At 41.9% G+C, this 24,314-nt stretch overlaps 4 non-coding genes and 2 pseudogenes across 4 annotated transcripts; all 6 read left to right on the top strand.

Moving 5' to 3' along the window:
* The first annotated feature begins 8,326 nt into the window (after window positions 1-8,326).
* Window positions 8,327-8,542, top strand: LOC130118718 (small nucleolar RNA U3). Its single transcript, XR_008810788.1, has one exon. It is a non-coding gene; the product is annotated as a small nucleolar RNA U3 (small nucleolar RNA).
* Window positions 8,543-9,564: 1,022 nt separating this feature from the next.
* On the top strand, window positions 9,565-9,740 carry LOC130118719 (small nucleolar RNA U3; annotated as a pseudogene).
* Window positions 9,741-12,080: 2,340 nt separating this feature from the next.
* LOC130118721 (small nucleolar RNA U3) lies at window positions 12,081-12,291 on the top strand. Its single transcript, XR_008810789.1, has one exon. It is a non-coding gene; the product is annotated as a small nucleolar RNA U3 (small nucleolar RNA).
* A 3,986-nt stretch (window positions 12,292-16,277) lies between these two features.
* LOC130118700 (small nucleolar RNA U3) lies at window positions 16,278-16,495 on the top strand. Its single transcript, XR_008810771.1, has one exon. It is a non-coding gene; the product is annotated as a small nucleolar RNA U3 (small nucleolar RNA).
* A 2,662-nt stretch (window positions 16,496-19,157) lies between these two features.
* LOC130118717 (small nucleolar RNA U3) lies at window positions 19,158-19,379 on the top strand. Its single transcript, XR_008810787.1, has one exon. It is a non-coding gene; the product is annotated as a small nucleolar RNA U3 (small nucleolar RNA).
* A 935-nt stretch (window positions 19,380-20,314) lies between these two features.
* On the top strand, window positions 20,315-20,490 carry LOC130118720 (small nucleolar RNA U3; annotated as a pseudogene).
* Window positions 20,491-24,314: the final 3,824 nt, after the last annotated feature.

The raw sequence follows: 24,314 nt of genomic DNA, 5'->3' as shown, positions 1-24,314 counted from the left end.
TCTCTGTGCGATTGTCTGCCTGAGCTGATAAAACCCTTACACTAAGCGAAACATAAAGAGCCGTCCATTAATTTTATCCAAGACTTTCACTCCGAGAAGCTTGGTACTTTCCATTAGAAATGCCATTGCCGTGGTTAGCTTGGCTACTGCGAAGAGTTCATATCTGTTGCGGTGGTATTCTCTGTGTGATTGTCTGCCTGAGCTGATAAAACCCTTACACTAAGAGAAACGTATAGAAAGAAACGTCCATTAATTTTATCCAAGACTTGCACTCCGAGAAACTTGGTACTTTCCATCAGAAATGCCATTGCCGTGGTTAGCTTGGCTACTGCGAAGAGTTCGTCTCTGTTGCTGTGGTATTGTCTGCCTGAGCTGATAAAACCCTTACACTAAGCGAAACATAGAGCCGTCCATTAATTTTATCTAAGCCTTTCACTCCGAGAAGCTTGGTACTTTCCATCAGAAATGCAATTGCCGTGGTTAGCTTGGCTACTGCGAAGAGTTCGTCTCTGTTGCTGTGGTATTCTGTGTCATTGTCTGCCTGAGCTGATAAAACCCTTACACTAAGCGAAACGTATAGAAAGAAACGTCCATTAATTTTATCCAAGACTTTCACTCCGAGAAGCTTGGTACTTTCCATCAGAAATGCCATTGCCATAGTTAGCTTGGCTACTGCGAAGAGTTCGTCTCTGTTGCTGTGGTATTCTCTGTGCGATTGTCTGCCTGAGCTGATAAAACCCTTAAGCTAAGCAAAACCTAGAAAGAGCCGTCTATTAATTTTATCTAAGCCTTTCACTCCTAGAAGCTTGGTACTTTCCATCAGAAATGCCATTGCCATGGTTAGCTTGGCTACTGCGAAGAGTTCGTCTCTGTTGCTGTGGTATTCTCTGTGCGATTGTCTGTCTGAGCTTATAAAACCCTTACACTAAGCGAAACGTATAGAAAGAAACGTCCAGTAATTTTATCCAGAACTTTTACTGTGAGAAGTTTGGTACTTTCCATCAGAAATGCCATTTCCGTGGTTAGCTTGGCTACTGCGAAGAGTTAGTCTGTTGCTGTGGTATTCTCTGTGCGATTGTCTGCCTGAGCTGATAAAACCCTTACACTAAGAGAAACGTATAGAAAGAAACGTCCATTAATTTTATCCAAGACTTTCACTCCGAGAAGCTTGGTACTTTCCATCAGAAATGCCATTGCCGTGGTTAGCTTGGCTACTGCGAAGAGTTCGTCTCTGTTGCTGTGGTATTCTCTGTGCGATTGACTGCCTGAGCTGATAAAACCCTAACGCTAAGCGAAACATGTAGAAAGAGCTGTCCATTAATTTTATCCAAAACTTTCACTCCGAGTAGCTAGGTACTTTCCATCAGAAATGCCATTGCCGTGGTTAGCTTGGCTACTGCGAAGAGTTCGTCTCTGTTGCTGTGGTATTCTCTGTGCGATTGACTGCCTGAGCTGATAAAACCCTTAGACTAAGCGAAACATAGAGCCGTCCATTAATTTTATCCAAGACTTTCACTCCGAGAAGCTTGGTACTTTCCATCAGAAATGCAATTGCCGTGGTTAGCTTGGCTACTGCGAAGAGTTCGTCTCTGTTGCTGTGGTATTCAATGTGTGATTGTCTGCCTGAGCTGATAAAACCCTTACACTAAGCGAAACGTATAGAAAGAAACGTCCATTAATTTTATCCAAGACTTTCACTCCGAGAAGCTTGGTACTTTCCATCAGAAATGCCAATGCCGTGGTTAGCTTGGCTACTGCGAAGAGTTCGTCTCTGTTGCTGTGGTATTCTCTGTGCGATTGTCTGCCTGAGCTGATAAAACCCTTAAGCTAAGCAAAACCTAGAAAGAGCCGTCTATTAATTTTATCTAAGCCTTTCACTCCGAGAAGCTTGGTACTTTCCATCAGAAATGCCATTGCCGTGGTTAGCTTGGCTACTGCGAAGAGTTCGTCTCTGTTGCTGTGGTATTCTCTGTGCGATTGACTGCCTGAGCTGATAAAACCCTAACGCTAAGCGAAACATGTAGAAAGAGCTGTCCATTAATTTTATCCAAGACTTTCACTCCGAGAAGCTTGGTACTTTCCATGAGAAATGCCATTGCCGGCGTTAGCTTGGCTACTGCAAAGAGTTATTCTCTGTGCGATTGTCTGCCTGAGCTGATAAAACCCTTACACTAAGCGAAACCTGTAGAAAGAGCTGTCCAGTAATTTTATCCAAAACTTTCACTCCGAGAATCTTGGTACTTTACTTCAGTAATGCAATTGCCCGGGTTTGCTTGGCTACCATGAAGAGTTCGTCTCTGTTGCTGTGGTATTCTGTGTCATTGTCTGCCTGAGCTGATAAAACCCTTACACTAAGCGAAACGTATAGAAAGAAACGTCCATTAATTTTATCCAAGACTTTCACTCCGAGAAGCTTGGTACTTTCCATCAGAAATGCCATTGCCATAGTTAGCTTGGCTACTGCGAAGAGTTCGTCTCTGTTGCTGTGGTATTCTCTGTGCGATTGTCTGCCTGAGCTGATAAAACCCTTAAGCTAAGCAAAACCTAGAAAGAGCCGTCTATTAATTTTATCTAAGCCTTTCACTCCTAGAAGCTTGGTACTTTCCATCAGAAATGCCATTGCCATGGTTAGCTTGGCTACTGCGAAGAGTTCGTCTCTGTTGCTGTGGTATTCTCTGTGCGATTGTCTGTCTGAGCTTATAAAACCCTTACACTAAGCGAAACGTATAGAAAGAAACGTCCAGTAATTTTATCCAGAACTTTTACTGTGAGAAGTTTGGTACTTTCCATCAGAAATGCCATTGCCGTGGTTAGCTTGGCTACTGCGAAGAGTTCGTCTCTGTTGCTGTGGTATTCTCTGTGCGATTGTCTGCCTGAGCTGATAAAACCCTTACACTAAGCGAAACATAAAGAGCCGTCCATTAATTTTATCCAAGACTTTCACTCCGAGAAGCTTGGTACTTTCCATTAGAAATGCCATTGCCGTGGTTAGCTTGGCTACTGCGAAGAGTTCATATCTGTTGCGGTGGTATTCTCTGTGTGATTGTCTGCCTGAGCTGATAAAACCCTTACACTAAGAGAAACGTATAGAAAGAAACGTCCATTAATTTTATCCAAGACTTTCACTCCGAGTAGCTAGGTACTTTCCATCAGAAATGCCATTGCCGTGGTTAGCTTGGCTACTGCGAAGAGTTCGTCTCTGTTGCTGTGGTATTCTCTGTGCGATTGTCTGCCTGAGCTGATAAAACCCTTACACTAAGCGAAACATAAAGAGCCGTCCATTAATTTTATCCAAGACTTTCACTCCGAGAAGCTTGGTACTTTCCATTAGAAATGCCATTGCCGTGGTTAGCTTGGCTACTGCGAAGAGTTCATATCTGTTGCGGTGGTATTCTCTGTGTGATTGTCTGCCTGAGCTGATAAAACCCTTACACTAAGAGAAACGTATAGAAAGAAACGTCCATTAATTTTATCCAAGACTTGCACTCCGAGAAGCTTGGTACTTTCCATCAGAAATGCCATTGCCGTGGTTAGCTTGGCTACTGCGAAGAGTTCGTCTCTGTTGCTGTGGTATTGTCTGCCTGAGCTGATAAAACCCTTACACTAAGCGAAACATAGAGCCGTCCATTAATTTTATCTAAGCCTTTCACTCCGAGAAGCTTGGTACTTTCCATCAGAAATGCAATTGCCGTGGTTAGCTTGGCTACTGCGAAGAGTTTGTCTCTGTTGCTGTGGTATTCTGTGTCATTGTCTGCCTGAGCTGATAAAACCCTTACACTAAGCGAAACGTATAGAAAGAAACGTCCATTAATTTTATCCAAGACTTTCACTCCGAGAAGCTTGGTACTTTCCATCAGAAATGCCATTGCCATAGTTAGCTTGGCTACTGCGAAGAGTTCGTCTCTGTTGCTGTGGTATTCTCTGTGCGATTGTCTGCCTGAGCTGATAAAACCCTTAAGCTAAGCGAAACATGTAGAAAGAGCTGTCCATTAATTTTATCCAAAACTTTCACTCCGAGTAGCTAGGTACTTTCCATCAGAAATGCCATTGCCATGGTTAGCTTGGCTACTGCGAAGAGTTCGTCTCTGTTGCTGTGGTATTCTCTGTGCGATTGTCTGTCTGAGCTTATAAAACCCTTACACTAAGCGAAACGTATAGAAAGAAACGTCCAGTAATTTTATCCAGAACTTTTACTGTGAGAAGTTTGGTACTTTCCATCAGAAATGCCATTGCCGTGGTTAGCTTGGCTACTGCGAAGAGTTACTCTGTTGCTGTGGTATTCTCTGTGCGATTGTCTGCCTGAGCTGATAAAACCCTTACACTAAGAGAAACGTATAGAAAGAAACGTCCATTAATTTTATCCAAGACTTTCACTCCGAGAAGCTTGGTACTTTCCATCAGAAATGCCATTGCCGTGGTTAGCTTGGCTACTGCGAAGAGTTCGTCTCTGTTGCTGTGGTATTCTCTGTGCGATTGACTGCCTGAGCTGATAAAACTCTAACGCTAAGCGAAACATGTAGAAAGAGCTGTCCATTAATTTTATCCAAAACTTTCACTCCGAGTAGCTAGGTACTTTCCATCAGAAATGCCATTGCCGTGGTTAGCTTGGCTACTGCGAAGAGTTCGTCTCTGTTGCTGTGGTATTCTCTGTGCGATTGTCTGCCTGAGCTGATAAAACCCTTACACTAAGTGAAACATAAAGAGCCGTCCATTAATTTTATCCAAGACTTTCACTCCGAGAAGCTTGGTACTTTCAATTAGAAATGCCATTGCCGTGGTTAGCTTGGCTACTGCGAAGAGTTCATATCTGTTGCGGTGGTATTCTCTGTGTGATTGTCTGCCTGAGCTGATAAAACCCTTACACTAAGAGAAACGTATAGAAAGAAACGTCCATTAATTTTATCCAAGACTTTCACTCCGAGAAGCTTGGTACTTTCCATCAGAAATGCCATTGCCGTGGTTAGCTTGGCTACTGCGAAGAGTTCGTCTCTGTTGCTGTGGTATTCTCTGTGCGATTGACTGCCTGAGCTGATAAAACCCTTAGACTAAGCGAAACATAGAGCCGTCCATTAATTTTATCCAAGACTTTCACTCCGAGAAGCTTGGTACTTTCCATCAGAAATGCAATTGCCGTGGTTAGCTTGGCTACTGCGAAGAGTTCGTCTCTGTTGCTGTGGTATTCAATGTGTGATTGTCTGCCTGAGCTGATAAAACCCTTACACTAAGCGAAACGTATAGAAAGAAACGTCCATTAATTTTATCCAAGACTTTCACTCCGAGAAGCTTGGTACTTTCCATCAGAAATGCCAATGCCGTGGTTAGCTTGGCTACTGCGAAGAGTTCGTCTCTGTTGCTGTGGTATTCTCTGTGCGATTGTCTGCCTGAGCTGATAAAACCCTTAAGCTAAGCAAAACCTAGAAAGAGCCGTCTATTAATTTTATCTAAGCCTTTCACTCCGAGAAGCTTGGTACTTTCCATCAGAAATGCCATTGCCGTGGTTAGCTTGGCTACTGCGAAGAGTTCGTCTCTGTTGCTGTGGTATTCTCTGTGCGATTGACTGCCTGAGCTGATAAAACCCTAACGCTAAGCGAAACATGTAGAAAGAGCTGTCCATTAATTTTATCCAAGACTTTCACTCCGAGAAGCTTGGTACTTTCCATGAGAAATGCCATTGCCGGCGTTAGCTTGGCTACTGCAAAGAGTTATTCTCTGTGCGATTGTCTGCCTGAGCTGATAAAACCCTTACACTAAGCGAAACCTGTAGAAAGAGCTGTCCAGTAATTTTATCCAAAACTTTCACTCCGAGAATCTTGGTACTTTACTTCAGTAATGCAATTGCCCGGGTTTGCTTGGCTACCATGAAGAGTTAGTCTCTGTTGCTATTGTGTTTCTGCGGGATTGTCCGACTGAACAGATAAAACCCTTACTATAAGTGAAATATGTAGAATAGCCTTTCATTAATGTTATCCAAAACTTTCACTGCAAGAAACTTGATACTTTCCATCAGGAATGCCATTGCCTTAGTTAGCTTGGCTACCACGAAGAGTTAGTCTCTGTTGCTGTTGTATTTCTGCGGGATTGTCCGACTGAACAGATAAAACCCTTACCCTAAGTGAAACATTTAGAAAGAGGCGTCCATTAATGTTATCCAAAACGTTCACACCGAGAAGCTTGGTACTTTCCATCAGGAATGCCATTGCTGTGGTTAGCTTGGCTACTGTGAGGAGTTAGTCTCTGTTGCTGTGGTATTGTCTGTGCGATTGTCTGCCTGAGCTGATATAACCCTTACACTAAGCGAAACATAGAGCCGTCCATTAATTTTATCCAAGACTTTCACTCCGAGAAGCTTTGTACTTTACATCAGGAATGCCATTGCCGTAGTTAGCTTGGCTACTACGAAGAGTTAGTTTTTGTTGCTGTGGTGTTTTCTGTGTGACTGACTGCTTGAGCTGATAAAACGCTAAGCGAAACATGTAGATAGAGCCGTCTATTAATTTTACCCAAAATTTTCACTCCGAGAAGCTTGGTACTTTCCATCAGTACTGCCATTGCCGTAGTTAGCTTGGCTACTACAAAGAGTTAGTCTCTGTTGCTGTTGTATTTCTGCGGGATTGTCCGTCTGAACAGATAAAACCCTTACTATAAATGAAACATTTAGAAAGAGCCGTCCATTAATATTATCCAAAACTTTCACTCCAACAAGCTTGGTACTTTCCATCAGGAATGCTGTTGCCGTAGTTGGCTTGGCTACTACGAAGAGTTAGTCTCTATTGCTGTGGTATTCTCTGTGCGATTGTCTGCCTGAGCTGATAAAACCCTTACCCTAAGCGAAACATGTAGAAACAGCTGTCCAGTAATTTTATCTAACTTTCACTCCGAGAATCTTGGTACTTTCCTTCAGTAATGCCATTGCCCTGGTTTGCTTGGCTACCACAAAGAGTTAGTCTCTGTTGCTGTTGTATTTCTGCGGGATTGTCCGTCTGAACAGATAAAACCCTTACTATAAATGAAACATTTAGAAAGAGCCGTCCATTAATATTATCCAAAACTTTCACTCCAACACGCTTGGTACTTTCCATCAGGAATGCTGTTGCCGTAGTTAGCTTGGCTACTACGAAGAGTTAGTCTCTGTTGCTGTGGTGTTCTCTGTGCGATTGTCTGCCTGAGCTGATAAAACCCTTACCCTAAGTGAAACATGTAGAAACGGCCTCCGTGAAATTTTTTTTCCGAAGCTTTTTCCAAACCCGGTACTTGAAAAGAGCAGTGCCATTGCTGTGGTTAGCTTGGCTACGACGAAGTTAGTCTCTGTTGCTGTGGGATTGTCTGTCTGAGCAGGTAAAACACTTGCGCTAACCTAATCGGAACATTGTAGCAAGAGCATACGTCAATAAGATCCAAAACTGTCACTCCGAGAAGCTGGGTACTTTCGATCCGAAATGCCATTGCCGTGGTGAGCTTGTTCCTGCGAAGGGTTAGTCTCTGTTGCTGTGAGATTGTTTGCCTGAGCACATAAAACCCTTAACCATTCCCAAACCCTACCTCAACCAAAACATGAAGTCAATTAGTTTGATCCAAAATTTTGAGTACGAGAAAGTCGGTACTTTATTTCAGAATTTTCATTGCTGTGTTTAGCTTGGCTACCGTGAAGTGTTAGTCTCTGTTGCTTTGATATTCTGTGTGGGATTGTCTGCCTGAGCAGGTAAAACAATTACCCTAAACCAACCGAAACGTGTAGAAAGAGCCATCCGTTTATTTTACCCAAAACTATCGCTGCGAGAAGCTTGCTACTCTCCATCAGAAATGCCATTGCCATGGTTGGCTTGGCTACCACCAAGACTGTCTGTTGCTGTGGTATTTCTTTGGGATTATCTCGCTGAGCAGATAAAACCCTTACTCTTACGTGAAACATGTAGAAAGAGTCGTCTGTTAATTTCATCCGGAACTATCACTCCGAGAAGCTCGGTACTTTCCATCAGAAATGACTTTGCTGTGGTTAGTTAGGCTACTCTGAAGAGTTAGTCTCTGTTGGTGTGGTATTTTCTTTGGGTTTGTGTGGCTGAGCAGATAAAACCCTTAACCTAACCCAAATCCTACCTCAAGCAAACATGTAGAAAGCGCTGTCCGTTAATTTTATGCGAAACTTTTACTCTGAGAAGCTCTCTACTTTCCATCAGAAATACCATTGTCGTGGTTAGCTTGGCTACTGCGACGAGTTGGTCTCTATTGCTGTGGTATTGTCTGTAGGATTGTCTGCCAGAGCATATAAAACTCTTACCCCAACCGTAACCGAAAGGTATAGAGCCATCCATTGAGTTTATCAAAACCCAACAGTAATTTCGGGGATAATTTCTTTAGTTTTTATCTTGAGAAATGTTTTTCTAAAGTGCGAGTCTCGCCACTCACCATGATGAGCCTGGGGTGCTTCTCCCTGACCGCGAAGCAGGTACAGAGAAGTGGTTTAATCACTCACTCTGGGCTTTTGGTGACCGTTCAGTGTTGCTTTTAAGGAGTTATCAAGAGGAAGGAGCCTGTTCGGTGTGGTAAAAAGGAGGGGCAAAATGTAGAAATTCATCAATTTTATCTAAACCTACCCCTAAAACTTAGTCCTAACCCTAAAAACATGACCATTGTAGAAGTGCAATTCAATAAAAGAAATCCACTTGTATTGCTGCAAACCCCACCAACAACTTTTCAAGTTTAAAACGGGATAAACTAATCAAGAGGGAAGACAATGGGGGATCAAGTGTAAAGAATAAACAACCTCCAAATAGATCCTATACTCAATCGATCAAACTCTCTCCAAATTCGTAACCCTAAACCTGGGGGTATCTGTAAGCCAGTATTTGGGCATTGTTGAGGCGCCTGGTTGACATGTGTTGGCTCTGGCATTCAATTCTCTAACCCTTACCTTTCACTCGGAGAAGCCTAGTATTTCCCATCAAAAATGCCATTGCTATGGTTGGCGTGGCTAACATGAAGAGTTCATCTCTGTTGCTGTGGGATTTTCTGCTTGCGCAGGTAAAACCTTTACCTTAACACAAACCCTACCCTTACGTGTTGAAAGAGCCGTATGTTGATTTTTATCCAAACCTTTCACACCGAGAAGCTCTGTACTTTCCATCAGAAATGCCATTGCAATGGTTAGCTTGGCAACCGCCAAGACAGTCTCTGTTGCTATGGTATTCTTTGTGGGATTAATTCTTAGCAGAAGTCAAGCTAACCACGGCAATGGTATTTGACGGAAAATAATGTCACGGAGCTTGAGGTTTGGATATAATTAATGGATGGCTCTTTCTACATCTTTCTGTAAGGGTTGGGATAGGTTTAGTATAAGAGTTTTATCTGCTCAGGCAGACAGTGTCTGCTGCTGTGGTATTCTCTTTGGAACTACTTTTGAGTAGGAAAAACCCTCATTGTAACCCTACGCCAACCCTGGCCAAAAGATGTAGAAAGAGACCTCCATTAATTTTATCCAAAACTTTCATTTCGAGAAGCTCGGTACTTTCCATCAGAAATGCCATTTCCATCAAATTATGCCAACCTAATCCTAACCAAAAGATTCAGAAGACTACACTTTCAGCAGTCATTTCTGTCGTTCTTGGCTTGAAAAATGTTTCTAAGTGTGAGTCCGCCACCCACGATGATGAGCTGTGGTGCTTCTTCCTGAGCATGAAGCAGGTACAGCGAAGTGATTTGATTACAAGCTCTGTGCTTTTGAGGCAGAGTGTGCTCTGAGTGGTAAAAGAAAAAAATTGAGAAAGCCATCAATTACTTTTATTTTAAACCTAACTCTAAAAACATTAACCTGCAATAGCAGTGAATTTCAATTAAAAAAAAAAAATCACTTATGCTCCAAACCCCATCAACAACTTTTCAAGTTTAAATCAGGATAAACGGTGGATAATCTCAAGCTGTGTGCTTTTGAGGCAAGATGCATCCTCTGATTGGTAAAATGGAGAAATCTATCTATTTTATTGAAACATAACTCTAACAACAAACTGCCATAGCAGAGAACTTCAATTTAAAAAAAAAAAAAAAGATTTATAATGCTCCAAACCTCACCAGCAATTTTTCAAGTTTAACACGGGATAAACTAATCAAAATACAGGACAGTGGCAGATCAGTTGTAAAGAACAAAAAATATCCAAATTGAACCCATCAATCTCTCCATAACTCTCATATTGGGGTATCGCTGAGCCAGTGCTTGGGCACTGTTCGCCTGAGCAGAAACACTTGACACTAAACTCAAACACTGTCAACCGAAACATGTAGCAAGGACCATCCGTTGATTTATTTCCAAAACTTTTACTACGAGAAGCTTGGTTCTTTCCTTCAGGAATGCAATTGGCGTGGTTAGCTTGGCTACTGCGAAGAGTTAGTCTCTATTGCTGTGGTATTCTCTGTGCGATTGTCTGCCTGAGCTGATAAAACCCTTACACTAAGCGAAAGATATAGAAAGAGCTGTCAGTTAATTTTATCCAAGACTTTCACTCTGAGAAGCTTGGTACTTTCTGTCAGAAATGCCATTGCCGTGGTTACCTTGGCTACTGCGAAGAGTTAGTCTCTGTTGCTGTGGTATTCTCTGTGCGATTGTCTGCCTGAGCTGATAAAACCCTTAAACTAAGCGAAACATGGAAGGAGCCGTCCGTTAATTTTATCCAAGACTTTCACTCCGAGAAGCTTGGTACTTTCCATCAGAAATCCGATTGCCGTGGTTAGCCTGGCTACTGCGAAGAGTTAGTCTCTGTTGCTCTGAGATTGTTTGCCTGAGTAGACAAAACCCTTAACCAATCCCAAACCCTACGTCAACCAAAACATGAAGAAAGTCATCAGTTAATTTGATCCAAAATTGACTACGAGAATTCGGTACTTTATTTCAAAATTGTCATTTCTGTGTTTAGCTTGGCTACCGCGAAGTGGTAGTCTCTGTCGCTGTGGGATTGTCTGCCTGAGCAGGTAAAACACTGACCCCAACCCAAACATGTATGTAGAAAGAACCATCCGTTTATTTTACCCAAAACTATCGCTGCGACAAGCTCGCTGCTCTCCGTCAGAAATGCCATTGCCGTGGTTGGCTTGGCTACCACCAACACTGTCTGGTACTGTGGTACTTCTATGGGATTATCCGGCTGAGCAGATAAAACCCTTTCTCTTAAGTGAAACATGTAGAAAGAGTCATCTGTTAATTTCATCCGGAACTATCACTCCGAGAAGCTCGATACTTTACATCAGAAATGACTTTGTTGTGGTTAGTTTGGCTACTATGAAGAGTTAGACTCTGTTGCTGTGGTATTCTCTGTTTGATTGTCTACCTGAGCTGATAAAACTCTTACCCTAAGTGAAACATGTAGAAGGAGCCGTCCATTAATTTTATCACAAGATTTTATTCTGAGCAGCTTGGTACATTCCATCAGAAATACCATTACCGTGGTTAGCTTGTCTATCGAAGTTATTCTCTGTTGCAGTGGTATTCTCTGTAAGATTTTCTGCTTTAGCAGGTGAAACCCTAACCCTATCCCAACCGAAACATCTAGAAAGAGCAATCCATTAATTTTATCTGAAAATATCACTCCATGTTCAGAAATGTTACTGCGAAGAGGTAGTCGCTGTTGATGTGGTATTGTCTGTTGTATTGTTTGCCTGAGCAGACAATACTCTTAGCCTAACTCATCCCTAAACGAAAGATGTAGAAAGGGCAATCTGTTAATTTTATCCAAACCTTTCAGTTGGAAAATCTCAGTATTTCCATCAGAAATGACTGTCATGGATAGCTTGGCTACTGCTAAGAGTTATTCTCTGTTGTCGTATTTTTTTGTGGGATTGTCTGACTGAGCAGATAAGCCCTAACCCAAACCTTATCTCAAGTGAAACATGTAGAAAGCTCTTTGTTCATTTTATGCAAATCTTTTACTCTGAAAAGCTGAGTACTTTCCATCAGAAATGCCATTGCCATGGTTAGCTTGGCTACTGCGACGAGTTGGTGTCTTCCTGTGGTATTCTCTGTAGGATTGTGTGCCAGAGCAGATGAAACCCTTACCCTAACCCAAAGATATAGAGCCATCCGTTACGTTTAGCCAAACCTAATCCTATTTTCAGGGATAGGTTCTTTAGTTTTATCGTGAGAAATGTTTTTCTAAAGTGAGTCCCGCCACCACGACGATGAGCTGGGGTACTTCTTCCTGAGCGCTAAGCGGGTACAGAGACGTGGTTTAGTCACAAGCTCTGTGCTTTAGATGATGTTCAATGTTCCTTTCATGGGAGCATCAAGAGAAGGGGCATGTTCTGAATGGTAAAAAGGAAAAAAGTGCAGAAAATCATCAATTTGATCTAAACCTTAGTCTTAACTCTTAAAACATTAAATTGCAATTGCAGAAAAGTTCAATTAAAAAAAAAAAAAAAAAAAAAAAAACACTTGCATTGTTTCAAACCCCACCAACAACTTTTCAAGTTTAAAACGGGATAAAGTAATCAAGATATAAGACAAAGGGAGATCAGTTATAACGAATAAACACCCAATTTGCTCCTAGACTTAACCAATCTATCCATATCCCTAATCCTGGGTGTATTTCTAATCCAGCACTTGGGCATTGGCAGAGGTGCTCAGTTGACATGTGTTGGCTCTGGCATTCAATCCTAACCATAAAGTTAACCTAGTATTTTCAATCTGAAATGCTGTTGCTGTGGTTAGCTTGGCTACTGCCAAGAGTTGGTCTCTGTTGCTGAGGGGTTTTCTGTGGGATTTGCTGCCTGAGCAGATAAAGCCTTTACCCTAATACAAACCCAACCCAAATGTGTTGAAAGAGCCGTCTGTTAGTTTTATCCAAATCTTGCATACCGAGAAGCTCTGTACTTTCCATCAGAAATGCTATTGTTGGCTTGGCAACCTCCAAGACAGTCTCTGTTGCTATGGTATTATTTGTGGGATTAATTCTTAGCAGGAGCCAAGCTAACCACGGCAATGGTATTTCTGGTGGAATATTCTGAGTGTTTCGGAGCGTTTGGTTCAGATATAATTAGCGGCTGGCTCTTTCTACATGTTTTTGTAAGGGTTGGGATAGGTTTAGTATAAGGGTTTTATCTGCTTAGGCAGACAGTCTCTATTGCTGTTGTATTTCTGCGGGATTGTCTGCCTGAACAGATAAAACCCTTACCATAAGTGAAACATTTAGAAAGAGCCGTCCATTAATGATATCCAAAACTGTCACTCCGAGAAGCTTGGTACTTTCCATCAGGAATGCCATTGCCGTAGTTAGCTTGGGTACGACAAAGAGTTAGTCTCTGTTGCTGTGGTGTTCTCTGTGTGATTGACTGCCTGAGCTGATAAAACCCTTATACTAACTGAAATATGTTGAGAGAGCCGTTCAGTAATTTTATTCAAAATTTTTACTACGAGTACCTCTAATTTCCATCATAAATGCCATTGCTGTGGTTAGCTTGGCTACAATGAAGAGTTAGTCTCTGTTGCTATGGTATTCTCTGTGCGATTATCTGCTTAAACAGGTAACACACTTGCCCTAACCCAACCAAAACATGTAAGAGCCATCCGTTAATTTTGTCCAAAACTTTCACTCCAAGATGCTCGGTTTTTCCTTCAAAAATGCCATTGCCATGGTTACCTTGGCTACCACGAAGAGTTAAGTCTCTGTCGCTGTTCTATTTCTGAGGGATTGTCCGCCTAAACAGATAAACCCATTACTCTAAGCGAAACATATTGAAAGCACTCCGTTTATTTCATCCAAAATTTTCAGTCGAAGGTCGGTTCTTTCCTTCAGAAATGCCATTGCGGTGGTTAGCTTCGCTACTGCGAAGAGTTGGTCTCTGTTGCTGTGGTATTCTCTGTGCGATTGTCTGCCTGAGCAGATAATGCCCTTACAACTAAGCGAAATATATAGAAAAAGCCGTCCAGTAATTTTATCCAAAACTTTTACTACGAGTAGCTTGGTACTTTCCATCAGAAATTCCATTTTCGTAGTTAGCTTGGCTACAATGAAGAGTTAGTCTCTGTTGCTGTTGTATTTCTGCGATTGTCTGCTTACACAGGTAACATACTTGCCCTAACCCAACCAAAACATGTAGGAAGAGCCGTCCGTTAATTTTATGCAAAACATTCAGTCCAAGAAGCTCGGTTCTTTGCTTCAGAAATTCCATTGCCGTGGTTAGCTTGGCTACCACGAAGAGTTGGTCTCTGTTGCTGTTGTATTTCTGAGGGATTGTCCGCCTAAATGGATAAAACGCTTACACTAAGCGAAATATGTAAAAACGCCGGGCATTAATTTTACCCAAATCTTTCCCTCCAAAAAGCTTGGTACTTTCCATCAGAAATGCCATTGCTGTGGTTAGCTTGGCTACCACGAAGAGAGTTAGTCTCTGTTGTTGTTGTATTTCTGTGGGTTTGTCTGCCTGAACAGATAAAACCCTTACCGTAAGTGAAACATGTAGAAAGAGCCGTCCATTAATGTTATACAAAACTTTCACTCCGAGAAGCTTGGTACTTTCCATCAGGAATGCCATTGCTGTAGTTAGCTTGGCTACTACGAAGAGTTAGTCTCTGTTGCTGTGGTGTTCTCTGTGCGATTGTCTGTCTGAGCTGATAAAAACCCTTATACTATGCGACACATGTAGAAAGAGCTGTCCAGTAATTTTATCCAAAGCTTTCACTCCGAGAATCTTGGTACTTTTCAGTAATGCCATTGTCCTGGTTTGCTTGGCTACCACAAAGAGTTAGTCTCTGTTGCTGTTGTATTTCTGCGCGATTGTCCGACTGAACAGATAAAACCCTTACCATAAGTGAAACATGAAGAAAGAGCCGTCCAATAATGTTATCCAAAACTTTCACTTCGAGAAGCTTGGTACTTCCCATCAGGAATGCCATTTCCGTAGTAAGCTTGGCTACTACGAAGATGTAGTCTCTGTTGCTGTGGTGTTCTCTGTGCGATTGACTGCCTGAGCTGATAAAACACTAATGCTAAGCGAAACATGTACAAAGAGCTGTCCATTAATGTTATCCAAAACTTTAACTCCGAGAAGCTTGGTACTTTCCATCTGAAATGCCATTCCCATGGTTAGCTTGGCTACTGCGAAGAGTTGGTGTCTGTTGCTATGGTATTCTCTGTGCGATTGACTGCCTGAGCTGATGAAACCCTTACGCTAAGCGAAACCTGTAGAAAGAGCCGTCCATTAATTTTATCCAAAACTTAGACTCTGAGAAGCTTGGTACTTTCCATCAGTAATGCCATTGCTGTGTTGAGCTTGGCAACTACGAAGAGTTAGTCTCTGTTGCTGTGGTGTTCTCTGTGTAATTGTCTGCCTGAGCTGATATAACCCTTACACTAAGCGAAATATGTGGAAAGAACTGTCCAGTAATTTTATCCAAAACTTTCACTCCGAGAATCTTGGTACCTTCCCTCAGTAATGACATTGCCTTGGTTTGCTTCGCTACCATGAAGAGTTAGTCTCTGTTTCTATTGTGTTTCTGCGGGATTGTCCGACTGAATAGATAAAACCCTTACTATAAGTGAAATATGTAGAATAGCCTTTCATTAATTGTATCCAAAACTTTCACTGCAAGAAACTTGGTACTTTCCATCAGGAATGCCATTGCCGTAGTTCGCTTGGCTACTACGAAGAGTTAGTCTCTGTTGCTGTGGTGTTCTCTGTGTGATTGACTGCCTGAGCTGATAAAACGCTAAGCGAAACATGTAGAAAGAGCCATCCGTTTATTTTACCCAAAACTATTGCTGCGAGAAGCTTGCTACTCTCCATCAGAAATGCCATTGCCATGGTTGACTTGGCTACCAGCAAGACTGTCTGTTGCCGTGGTATTTCTTTGGGATTATCTGGCTGAGCAGATAAAACCCTTACTCTTACGTGAAACATGTAGAAAGAGTCGTCTGTTAATTTCATCCGGAACTATCACTCCGAGAAGCTCGGTACTTTCCATCAGACATGACTTTGCTGTGGTTAGTTTGGCTACTATGAAGAGTTTGTCTCTGTTGGTGTGGTATTTTCTTTGGGATTGTGTGGCTGAGCAGATAAAACCCTTAACCTAACCCAAATCCTACCTCAAGCGAAACATGTAGAAAGCACTGTCCGTTAATTTTATGCAAAGCTTTTACTCTGAGAAGCTCTCTACTTTCCATCAGAAATACCATTGCTGTGGTTAGCTTGGCTACTGCGACGAGTTGGTCTCTATTGCTGTGGTATTGTCTGCCAGAGCAGATAAAACTCTTACCCCAACCGTAACCGAAAGATATGGAGCCATCCATTGAGTTTATCAAAATCTAATACTAAGTTCGGGGATAATTTCTTTAGTTTTTATCTTGAGAAATGTTTTTCTAAAGTGCGAGTCCCGCCACCCACCATGATGAGCTGGGGTGCTTCTTCCTGAGCGCTAAGCGGGTACAGAGAAGTTGTTTAATCACAAGCTCTGTGCTTTAGATGACGTTCAATGTTCCTTTTATGGGAGCATCAAGAGAAGGGGCATGTTCTGAGTGGTAAAAAGGAAAAAAGTGCAGAAATTCATCAATTTGATCTAACCCTAAACCTTACTCTTAACTCTTAAAACATTAAATTGTAATTGCAGAAAAGTTCAATTTGAAAAAAAAAACAAAACAAACAAACGACAAACACTTGTATTGTTCCAAACCCCACCAACAACTTTTCAAGTTTAAAACGGGATAAAGTAATCAAGATATAAGACTGGGAGATCAGTTGTAATGAATAAACACCCAAATTGCCCCCAGACTTAACCAATCAAACTCTATCCATATCCCTAACCCGAATCCTGGGGGTATTTCTAATCCAGCACTTGGGCATTGGCGGAGGTGCTCAGTTGACATGTGTTGGCTCTGGCATTCAACCCTAACCATAAAGCTAACCTAGTATGTTCAGTGTGAAATGCCGGAGCCGTGGTTAGCTTGGCTACCGCGAAGAGTTGTTCTCTTGCTGTGGGGTTTTCTGTGGGATTTGCTGCCTGAGCAGGTAGAACCTCTACCCTAATACAAACCCCAACCCAAACGTGTTGAAAGAGCCGTCTGTTAATTTTATCCAAATTTTGCATTCCGAGAAGCTCTGTACTTCGAATCAGAAATGCCACTGCAGTGATTAGTTTGGCAACCGCCAAGACAGTCTCTGTTGCTATGGTATTATTTGTGGGATTAATTCTTAGCAGGAGCCAAGCTAACCACGGCAATGGTATTTCTGGTGGAAGATACGGAGTGTTTCGGAGCTTGTGGTTCGGATATAATTGGCGGCTGGCTCTTTCTACATGTTTTTGTAAGGGTTGGGATAGGTTTAGTATAAGGGTTTTATCTGCTTAGGCAGACAGTCTCTGTTGCTGTTGTATTTCTGCGAGATTGTCCGCCTGAACAGATAAAACCCTTACCATAAGTGAAACATGTAGAAAGACGCGTCCATTAATGTTAACCAAAACTTTCACTCCGAGAAGCTTGGTACTTTCCATCAGGAATGCCATTGCCGTAGTTAGCTTGGCTACTACAAAGAGTTTTTCTCTGTTGCTGTGGTATGTTCTGTGCAATTGACTGCCTGAGCTGATAAAACCCTTACAATTAAGCGAAATATGTAGACGGAGTCGTCCATTAATTTCATCCAAAACTATTACTCCATGGCTACAATGAAGAGTTTGACTTTGTTGCTCTGGTATTCTCTGTGTGATTGTTTGGCTGATAAAACCCTTACAACTAAGCGAAAAATGTAGAAAGAGCCGTCCATTAATTTTATCTAAAACGTATACTCAGAGGTTTGGTACTTTCCATCAGAAATGCCATTGCCGTGGTTAGCTTGGCTACCACGAAGAGTTGGTCTCTGTTGCTATTGTAATATCTGCAGGATTGTCCGCCTGAACAGATAAAATCCTTACTATAAATGAAACATTTAGAAAGAGCCGTCCATTAATGTTATCCAAAACTTTCACTCCGAGAAGCTTGGTAATTTCCATCAGTAATGCCATTTGCTGTAGTTAGCTTGGCTACTACGAAGAGTTAGTCTCTGTTGCTGTGGTATTCTCTGTGCGATTGTCTGCCTGAGCTGATAAAACCCTTACGCTAAGTGAAACATGTAGAAACAGCCTCCGTGAAATTTTTTTCCGAAACTGTCTCTCAGAACGTCGGTACTTGAGAAGAGCAGTGCCATTGCTGTATTTAGCTTGGTTACGATGAAGTTAGTCTCTGTTGCTGTGGGATTGTCTGCCTGAGGAGGTAAAACACTTATGCTAACTAAAACGAAACGTTGTAGAAAGAGCTTACGTCAGTAACATCCAAAACTGTCACTCCGAGAAGCTGGGTACTTTCCATCAGAAATGCCATTGCCGTGGCGAGCTTTGCTACTGCGAAGGGTTAGTCTCTGTTGCTGTGAGATAGTTTTCCTGAGCTGATAAAACCCTCAACCAAAACATGAAGAAAGTCAGTTAGTTTGATCTAAAATTTCGAGTACGAATAAGTCGGTACTTAATTTCTGAATTTTCCTTGCTGTGTTTAGCTTGGCTACCGTGAAGTGTTAGTCTCTGTTGCTGTGCTATTTTGTGTGGGATTGTCTGCCTGAGCAGGTAAAACACTTACACTAAACCAACTGAAACATGTAGAAAGAGCCATCCGTTTATTTTAGCCAAAGCTATCGCTGTGAGAAGCTTGCTACTCTCCATCAGAAATGCCATTGGCTACCACCAAGACTGTCTGTTGCTGTGGTATTTTTTGGGATTATCTGGCTGAGCAGATAAAACCCTTACTCTTACGTGAAACATGTAGAAAGAGTCGTTTGTTAATTTCATCCGGAACTATCACTCCGAGAAGCTCGGTACTTAACATCAGAAATGACTTTGCTGTGGTTAGTTTGGCTACTATGAAGAGTTTGTCTCTGTTACTGTAGTGTTTTCTTTGGGATTGTGTGGCTAAGCAGATAAAACCCTTACCCTAACCCAAATCCTACCTCAAGCGAAATATGTAGAAAGCGCTGTCCGTTAATTTTATGCAAAGCTTTTACTCTGAGAAGCTCTCTACTTTCCATCAGAAATACCATTGCCGTGGTTAGCTTGGCTACTGCGACGAGTTGGTCTCTATTGCTGTGGTATTGTCTGCCAGAGCAGATAAAACTCTTACCCCAACCGTAACCGAAAGATATAGAGCCATCCATTGAGTTTATCAAAGCCTAATACTAATTTCAGAGATAATTTCTTTAGTTTTTATCTTGAGAAATGTTTTTCTAAAGTGCGAGTCCCGCCACTCACCATGATGAGCCTGGGGTGCTTCTCCCTGACCGCGAAGCAGGTACAGAGAAGTGGTTTAATCACTCACTCTGTGCTTTTCGTGACCGTTCAGTGTTGCTTTTATGGAGTTATCAAGAGGAAGGAGCCTGTTCGGTGTGGTAAAAAGGAGGGGCAAAAATGTAGAAATTCATCAATTTTATTTAAACCTACCCCTAAAACTTAGTCCAAACCCTAAAAACATGACGATTGTAGAAGTGCAATTCAATAAAAGAAACTCACTTGTATTGCTGCAAACCCCACCAACAACTTTTCAAGTTTAAAACGGGATAAACAAGAGGGAAGACAATGGGGGATCAAGTGTAAAGAATAAACAACCTCCAAATAGATCCTATACCCAATCCATCAAACTCTCTCCAAATTCGTAACCCTAAACCTGGGGGTATCTGTAAGCCAGTATTTGGGCATTGTTGAGGCGCCTGGTTGACATGTGTTGGCTCTGGCATTCAATTCTAACCCTTACCTTTCACTCGGAGAAGCCTAGTATCTCCCATCAAAAATGCCATTGCCATGGTTGGCGTGGCTAACATGAAGAGTTAAAATCTGTTGCTGTGGGATTTTCTGCCCGAGCAGGTAAAACCTTTACCTTAACACAAACCCTACCCTTACGTGTTGAAAGAGCCGTATGTTGATTTTTATCCAAACCTTTCACACCGAGAAGCTCTGTACTTTCCATCAGAAATGCCATTGCAATGGTTAGCTTGGCAACTGCCAAGACAGTCTCTGTTGCTATGGTATTCTTTGTGGGATTAATTCTTAGCAGAAGTCAAGCTAACCACGGCAATGGTATTTGACGGAAAATACTGTCACGGAGCTTACGGTTTGGATATAATTAACGGATGGCTCTTTCTACATCTTTCTGTAAGGGTTGGGATAGGTTTAGTGTAGGAGTTTTATCTGCTCAGGCAGACTGTCTGTTGCTGTGGTATTGTTTGTGGAACTACTTTTGAGTAGGAAAAACCCTCACTGTAACCCTACGCCAACCCTGGCCAAAAGATGTAGGAAGAGACGGCCATTAATTTTATCCAAAAGATTCAGAAGACTACACTTTCAGCGGTCATTTCTGTCGTTCTTGGTTTGAAAAATGTTTAAGTGTGAGTCCACCACCCACGATGATGAGCTACGGTGCTTCTTCCTTAGCATGAAGCAGGTACAGAGAAGTGATTTGATTACAAGCTCTGTCCTTTTGAGGCAAAGAGCGTGCTCTGAGTGGTAAAAGAAAAAAATTGAGAAAGCCATCAATTACTTTTATTTTAAACCTAACCCTAAAAACATTAAACTGCAATAGCAGTGAACTTCAACTAAAAAAAAAATCTCTTATAATGCTCCAAACCTCACCAGCAATTTTTCAAGTTTAACACGGGATAAACTAATCAAGATACAGGACAGTGGCAGATCAGTTGTAAAGAAGAAAAAAACATCCAAATTGAACCCATCAAGCTCTCCATAACTCTCATATTGGGGTATCGCTAAGCCAGCGGTTGGGCACTGTCCGCCTGAGCAGAAAATCTTGACCCTAAACTCAAACACTACGTCAACCAAAACATGTAGCAAGGACCATCCGTTGATTTTTATCCAAAACGTTTGCTACGAGAAGCTTGGTTCTTTCCTTCAGGAATGCAATTGGCGTGGTTAGCTTGGCTACTGCGAAGAGTTAGTCTCTATTGCTGTGATATTCTCTGTGCGATTGACTGCCTGAGCTGATAAAACCCTTATACTAAGTGAAATATGTTGAAAGAGCCGTTCGGTAATTTTATTCAAAATGTTGACTACGAGTACCTCTACTTTCCATCATAAATGCCATTAGCGTGGTTAGTTTGGCTACAATGAAGTTAGTCTCTGTTGCTATGGTATTCTCTGTGCGATTATCTGCTTAAACAGGTAACACACTTACCCTAACCCAACCAAAACATGTAAGAAGAGCCATCTGTTAATTTTGTCCAAAACTTTCACTCCAAGATGCTCGGTTTTTCCTTCAAAAATGCCATTGCCGTGGTTACCTTGGCTACCACGAAGAGTTAGTCTCTGTCGCTGTTGTATTTCTGAGGGATTGTCCGCCTAAACAGATAAACCCCTTACTCTAAGTGAAACATTTAGAAAGCACTCCGTTAATTTCATCCAACATTTTCAGTCCGAGAAGCTAAGTTCTTTCCTTCAGAAATGCCATTGCAGTTGTTAGCTTCGCTACTGCGAAGAGTTAGTCTCTGTTGCTGTGGTATTCTCTGTGCGATTTGTCTGCATGAGCAGATAATGCCCTTACAACTAAGCTAAATATATAGCAAAAGCCGTCCAGCGATTTTATCCAAAACTTTTACGAGTAGCTTGGTACTTTCCATCAGAAATTCCATTTTCGTAGTTAGCTTGGCTACAATGAAGAGTTAGTCTTTGTTGCTGTGGTGTTCTCTGTGCGATTGACTGCCTGAGCTGATAAAACGCTAAGTGAAACATGTACAAAGAGCCGTCCATTAATTTTATCCAAAACTTTCACTCTGAGAAGCTTTGTACTTTCAATCAGTAATACCATTGCCGTAGTTAGCTTGGCTACTACGAAGAGTTAGACTCTGTTGCTGTGATGTTCTGTGTGATTGTCTGCCTGAGCTGATAAAATCCTTACACTAAGCGAAATATGTAGAAATGGCTGTCCAGTAATTTTATCCAAAACTTGCACTCCGAGAAGCTTGGTACTTTCCATTAGAAATGCCGTTGCCGTAGTTAGCTTGGCTACTGCGAAGAGTTAGTCTCTGTTGCTGTGGTATTCTCTGTGCGATTGTCTGTCTGAGCCGATAAAACCCTTAGATCTAAGCGAAACATGTAGAAAGAGCCGTCCATTAATTTTATCCAAAACTTTCACTCTGAGAATCTTGGTACTTACCCTCAGTAATGACATTGCCCTGGTTTGCTTGGCTACCATGAAGAGTTAGTCTCTGTTGCTATTGTATTTCTGCGGGATTGTCTGACTGAACAGATAAAACCCTTACTATAAGTGAAATATGTAGAATAGCTGTCCATTAATTTTATCCAAAACTTTCACTGCAAGAAACTTAATACTTCCCATCAGGAATGCCATTGCCGTAGTTAGCTTGGCTACTACGAATAGTTGGTCTCTGTTGCTGTGGTATTTTCTGTGCGATTGTCTGCCTGATAAAACCCTTACACTAAGCGAAATATGTAGAAAGAGCTGTCCAGCAATTTTTTCCAAAACTTTAACTCCGAGAAGCTTGGTACATTCCATCAGGAATGCCATTGCCGTAGTTAGCTTGGCTACCATGAATAGTCTCTCTGTTGCTGTTGTATTTTTGCGGGATTGTCCGACTGAACAGATGAAACCCTTACCATAAGTGAAACATGTAGACAGTGCCGTCCATTAATGTTATCCAAAACTTTCACTCCGAGAAGCTTGGTACTTTTCATCAGAAATGCCATTGCCGTAATGAGCTTGGCTACTGCGAAGAGTTAGTCTCTGTTGCTGTGGTAGTCTCTGTGCGATTGTGTGCCTGAGCTGATAAAACCCTTACCCTAAGTGAAACATGTAGAAACGGCCTCTGTCAATTTTTTGCCCCGAAAGTATCACTCAGAAGCTTGGTACTTGAGAAGAGCAGTGCCATTGCTGTGGTTAGCTTGTCTACGATGAAGTAATTCTCTGTTGCTGTGGGATTGTTTGCCTGAGCAGGTAAATCCCTTGCGTCAACCAAACCGAAACATTGTAGAAAGTGCATACATTAATAAGATCGAAAAACTGTCACTCCGAGAAGCTTGGTACTTTCCATCAGAAATGTCATGGCCATGGTGAGCTTTGCTACTGCGAAGAGTTAGCCTCTGTAGCTGTGAGATTGTCTGCCTGAGCAGGTAAAACCCTTACCCTATCCCAACCGAAACATGTAGAAAGAGCAATCAATTAGTTTTATCTGAAACTATCGTTCCATGTTCAGAAATGCTACTGCGAAGAATTATTCTCTGTTGCTGTGGTATTGTGTGTTGGATTGTTTGCCCGAGCAGACAAAAATCTTAGCCTAACTCATCCCTAACCGAAAGATATAGAAAGAGTCCTCCATTAATTTTATCCAAAACTTTCACTCTAAGAAGCTTGGTTCTTTCTTTCAGAAATGACTTTGCCATAGATAGCCTGGCTACTGCTAAGAGTTGTTCTCTGTTGTTGTGGTATTTTGTTGTGAGATGGTGTGACTGAGTAGATGAGCCCAAACCCTACCTCAAGCGAAACATGTAGAAAGCGCTGTCCGTTAATTTTATGCAAACCTTTTACTTTGAAAAGCTGGTTCTTTCCTTCAGAAATGCAATTGCCGTGGTTAGCTTGGCTACTGCGAAGATTTTGTCTCTATTGCTGTATTGTTCTTTGTAGGATCGTCTGCTAGAGCAGATAAAACCCTTACAACTAAGACAAACATGTAGAAAAAGCCGTCCGTTAATTTTATCTGAAACTGTTCCTCCGAGAAGCTCGGTACTTTCCATCTGAAATGCCATTTACGTGGTTAGCTTGTCTAGCGAAGTTATTCTCTGTTGCGGTGGTATTCTCTGTAGGATTTTTGGCCTGAGCAGATAAAACCCATTACTCTTAAGTGAAACCTGTAGAAAGAGTTGTCCGTTAATTTTAACTGAAACTATCACTCCGAGAAGCTTGGTACTTTTCATCAGAAATGCCATTGCCGTGGTTAGCTTGGCTACCACGAAGAGTTGGTGTCTGTTGCTGTGGTATTTTCTGTGGGATCGATTTGCCTGAGCTGATAAAACCCTTACCGTAACGCTATCCCAAACCTAACCAAAAGATGTAGAAAGAGCCAACCCTTAATTTTATCCAAAAGTTTTACTCCGAGAAGCGCTGTACTTTTCCTCTGAAATGCCACTGCCATGGTTGGCTTATGTATGCGAAGGTATTCTCTCTTGCAGTGGTATTCTCTGTAGGATTTTCTGCCTGAACAGGTAAACCCCGTACCCTACCCCAACCCAAACATGTACAAAGAGCATATGTTAATTTTATCCGAAACTATCACTCTGAGAAGCTCGGTACCTTCCGTCAGAAATG

Source organism: Lampris incognitus, chromosome 9, assembly GCF_029633865.1.
Source record: "Lampris incognitus isolate fLamInc1 chromosome 9, fLamInc1.hap2, whole genome shotgun sequence".
NCBI classification, from domain to species: domain Eukaryota; kingdom Metazoa; phylum Chordata; class Actinopteri; order Lampriformes; family Lampridae; genus Lampris; species Lampris incognitus.
The sequence above is the reverse complement of the archived record's forward strand: the minus strand, read 5'-3'. Positions and strand labels throughout refer to the sequence as shown.